Raw genomic sequence first — 5,345 nt, 5'->3', positions numbered from 1 at the left:
GGTGGTCGTCTTGGTGCATCTCTTGATCTGGCATATAATGAGCGTCATCCCGTAATACTTCCATATAATTGCAGATTATCACGTCTTATTGTGCAATTCATCCACGAAGTCTCTTTACACGGTGAAAACCAGTTAATGTTGCGCCTTGTACGAACGCAATACTGGATTCCACGAGTAAAAACAATGATACGTTCCACAATTTTCAACTGTAAAACCTGTACAATTTATAAAAAACGTTCGCAAAGCCAACTTATGGGGATTCTTCCAGAAGAGCGAACAACTTTCTCTCGACCATTTACTAACATAGGGATAGATTTTGCTGGGCCATTCGAAATAAAAAGCTATCGTGGCCGCGGATGCCGAATCTCGAAGGGTTATGTCTGTCTCATGGTCTGCTTTTCCACTAAAGCCATTCATTTAGAGGCTACAAGCGATTTGAGTACCCAATCTTTCCTTGCAGCATTTTCCAGATTTGTATCCAGAAGAGGGTGCCCAAGAAATGTCTACTCAGACAATGGCACAAATTTCGTTGGAGCATCGCGAGCCCTAAAATCGGAACTTAAGGCCTTTCTCTCCGACACGCGAAAACAAACACTTTCGAAATATGCTCACCAATCTTTAACATGGCATTTCATACCTGCTTCCGCTCCCCACATGGGGGGTCTTTGGGAGGCTGGTGTGAAAAGCTTCAAAAGCCATTTTAAAAAGATAGCATCCAGTTCAAAGTATACATTTGAGGAATTCAGTACACTTCTTTGTCGAGTTGAATCATGCCTCAACTCGCGTCCACTAAGTCCAGCGTCGAATGAGCCATCTGACCTTGAGCCTTTAACTCCAGGCCATTTCTTAGTCGGTGGACATCTTCTGGCACCACCAGAACTGGATATTAACGAAAACCCTGCCTCGATCGTTAATCGTTGGCAGAAATTAAAATCCCTACACCAAAACTTCTGCAGGCGTTGGAAAACAGAATACCTTAACGAACTACAGAAGCGTACAAAGTGGAAACATCCTAAGGCCAACATGAAAATAGGAGACATGGTGGTCATTAAAGAAGACAATCTTCCTCCTAACGAATGGAGATTAGGTAGGGTGGTCAACTTGCATCCAGGTGCGGATTATAAAGTACGTGTTGTGGATATTATGACGGTAAAAGGTACTATGACAAGACCGCTTGTCAAGCTTATTTTGCTGCCACCACATACGACGGAGACGGGAGGCACAACTGCTTCTACATAAATACCAACGTTTTGTACGCACTACCAGTTGGTCACCACCTCAGGAGTTTTCAAATTTCCCTATCTACTTCATAGGAGTCAATTCACATGATTAAGCATAAATATCACACTTACCCCTGTATCCTCCTCCGGTGTCAGTTCTTCGTTGTTTGCCGCAATAGATTTTTGGTCCGAATAGTTTTTAGTTGCATCGACAGTGCGCGCCCCTTGAAAATTGCTGGTGGCACCATTATCCTCTATTGGTAGGTCAACCGCACATCAGATTCACAAAACAGATATTGAGCCATTACCGCACAAATGAACATTTTTGGCGAAACACTTGAACAATTCTGACAGTGCACACTATGCAAAACATACTACATTCAAACCACTTTTTTCTCTTAGATTCTTACACAAATTTTCGCTCAAACGGCATTATGCGCAAACGCAATCGAATTAAAAGCAAAAACCAGAGCTAATGCATTTGAATTTGCTGCCAATGCCGTCTGCCATAATTTGTGAATCTTTCCTTTAACCGCCACTATATAAATCAAAATTGCGAAAAAAAAGGGGAAATATTTTGAAAATTCTCACTACCAATTCTCTACCACGGCCCGTATACTCTTAAAAATAAGCACATAACATGTAGGGTTTTACGATTTTTTGCATGATACATAAAAATTTTGTATCATGCGATTTTTTCACTCTACAAAAAATTTTGTATCATGCGATTTTTTCACTCTACAAAAATTTCGTATCATGCGATTTTTCACTACAATTAAATTACTTATTTCCGTTTCGATAGCCATCTTATTGTTTTGTTTATAATTGGGCAATTTTGAAAAGCAACTTTTCGTTCACGCATTAACAGTGCTTGCATTGTTCAACTTTCACCGGCGAGCAGGTGAATTAAAAAGCTGAACGAAAGTTGGCTGCCAACCAACTTCATAATGCGTTTAACACAAAATTGACCGAAAGATTGAGCAATAAAAACGCTGCTTTCGACTTGCAAAATGGGGAAACTTAAATTTCAGAATATGACACGGTTCACATTGATGCGTAAACAAGCCGAAACAGTGCGAGGCTACCCGCTTACGTGCCGATTATGTGGTTTGAAGCATCCCCTACGGCTTTGTCCCGTTTTTCGGGCAAAAGCACCCGAAGATCGCTTGCGAGAGGTGCTTATACATAGATATTGCACAAACTGTTTGGCGGGCACCCATCGCGCAGCGAACTGTACGAATGAAGGGAGATGCCGGCGATGCGAAGAAGCGCATCACACGTTGCTACATATCACGTCGCATGCCGAGAAGCCCCGTTTTAACCGCCGCCCGCCAAGGAGTACTATCAATGAGGACAAAGATAGCGATGTTATTTCCATAGAGGCTTCAGAGTCTTCAGATCTCGAAGAGGGCGAAATAGATGCAGCTGAACCGGAAACCGATGCTTTCCGGTCAGAAACGCCGCCTGGAATGGAAACCACGGCTTTCCATCCGAGCACAACGCAAAATGTAAAACGGTTTCGCCCGGGCTTGCAACACGAGCTTAACAAAAGGAATGGACTGAGAACAACGAATCCGTCGGCGTAATGGCAACCATCGTCAGCAATCCAAAGGCGGGAGAGTGGAATCTCATGCATTGCACCTCCCGGCTCAACACGGATTTCGGTCCGGGCTTGTACAAGAGGGACGGACACGCATGTCTCTCCAGAGCTTGACACCAGTGGCGCCCACTACTGTCGCGAAGATAGAGGCCGGTGGAAGATTCCACTTAATACGGGCATTAATAGATCCGTGCGCCCCAACGTCGCTGATAGATGAAGACCTTGCCCTGGAGCTAGGCTTGCGACACAACCGAGCGCAATCCGGGTGCTTCATAAAGATGAGGGGGAAGTTCGGACAAACAGCGACCGTAACGACATATGCGAACACGGTACGCAACTACAGAAGGATGACCCCGGCCATGAATCTCGATACATCGATTTGTGCATCATACACGAACGTGCGACTGGCTGACCCGAGGTTTCATATAGCGTCACCAGTTCGACTAGTTCTTGGGGCCGACGTATTCCCCAAAATCTTCTTAGGCGCTATTCCATCAGGTGTCATGGGCCCCCTAATCGCACAAAACACCATCTTTGGATGGGTACTATCTGGTGCTTGCTGAGCTTTTTTTTTACATTTTCTTTTTTTTTACATTTGTTTGAAATTGCATTATATTGAAATTTTTGAATTGAATATGAAATACATACGCAAGTGCCTGTGAATTTTAAACCACACTTTTTATTGTGAATTTTTCTTTCAGACTACAGGTACGACGAGAGCGGAAAGTGAAACTTGCATTTACTTAGTTTTTAAGTTAGCAATGAAGCTTGGTGGCTGGACTACGCTAATTTTTTCTTTGCTTGTCGCAAGGGGGCCGGCATGTTTAGGCCGGCGCCCTAAACAATTAAATTTACGGACCGCCCTAATATTTCACTTTGTGTATAAGACACAACAGTTAGCTTATACTTGTACAATCCACTAGCTATGTTAAAATTTCCCTTGCGGTAAAAACTGTTTCTCCTAAGGTAAACTACATAGCAGGAAAAAGAACGGATTTTACTTATCTTGCGAGTATCCAAGTAAGCAGACGTCCTCGAGCCACCACGCTTCATCGCCTCATCATTTTAATAATAAAGGTAATCTGAAATACATTTGTACATGTTATTATTAGAGCAAATAAAATATATTTGAATTCCTGTATTCCTAATACCGAATTTTACCTTGTCTATTTCTTTTAATTTAACTTACGACACATCGGAGCGAACGTGTATCGGATCCTTGCCACATATTCGCCCGATGAACACACACTATAACCTTATAAATTAATTTTTAAAAAGATGGTAACCTTCCTACACGTTTCTTGGAAATAAAGCCTTTTCAAACCCATTTCGAATGTTACCCACATTGTAGTAATTCAGTTAACTTAATTGCATTTAATTTTTAAGCAGGTGGCAACCTTTTTAATGTGCTAACTTAGATATAAAGCTTCTCCTCGCCGATACGAACACGCAGGTCTCAATTTTTCTACAATGGGACCTCGATAACATGGAGTTTATCGATGTCGAACTTTAAGAAACTTTTTTTCGTTTTTTTGGTGGAATACTTGGACATCCTTCCCCTCTATTTACTTTATTTTAAACATTTATGGCCTTATTCATAAAATTAAAATAGGTTTAAAGAGCTCTATAAAGTGACATTTTTATACAAAAATTCGATTTATAAAGCAGTTAAAGTGTTCTTTATTTTTTATGAATTTGGGTATTAGAGTTTTAAATATCGCAATACGTCGTTTCTAAGCATTTCGAGTTAAAAATTTCATAAAAATAATTTTGGCCGCCTAAATCGGTCAAATACCCCTATGTGCTATAGTGGTTGAGTTTGATAGAGCGTTTTGAGCGTTCTTAAACGGACTTGCTGCCGGTGCATATAAGGGTTTTGCAATCGTTTTCCAAAGCAATCGTTATTGCACAGTAGAATGCGACCGTTTCTGCAGTTAAGACGGATGCACAGTCGGGCAAGGTAAATACATGAATTTCTTACGATAAACATTAATAGGTGGCATACACAGTGGGTCTGACTCGCGAGTCGGTTTGGATGTATTTGTGAAAATAAATATGGGTTAGTTACACCGGCATGACTCTGAATGATTCAACTGTGTGTAGGCGAGTCAACACGTACACAAATGACTCGCGAGTCAGACGCATCGTGTATGCCGCCTATAAGGTTTGAGAACGACTGGAAAACGATTCGAAATCTATTATTATTTATTAGCAAATTAACTAAATTAGTACGTTAATATCGAACAAGCATTAGCTGTCAGGGAAATCAGCTCTACAAAATTATGTGAATACAGTATGACAAGTATGTTGTTCAGTAATACGTTTTATGCTTTACTTGTATACTAAAACTAGGTGGTGTAAGACTTTCTGCACATTGGTCGTCCAATCATAGTTACTTCATCGTCACAATTATGATGAAACGATTACATGACCACTACACTTTCGCTCACTCGGTCGTGATGTTTCAATTCATTTGGCGTCTAAAAATTCACTTGGAGCAGGTATTTCCTGTTTTTCTGGTTGAT

This window comes from Rhagoletis zephyria, unplaced genomic scaffold, assembly GCF_001687245.7.
Source record: "Rhagoletis zephyria isolate East Lansing unplaced genomic scaffold, Rhagoletis_zephyria_1.1 Rzeph_scaffold_03398, whole genome shotgun sequence".
NCBI lineage: Eukaryota > Metazoa > Arthropoda > Insecta > Diptera > Tephritidae > Rhagoletis > Rhagoletis zephyria.
This window is presented reverse-complemented; position numbering follows the sequence as displayed.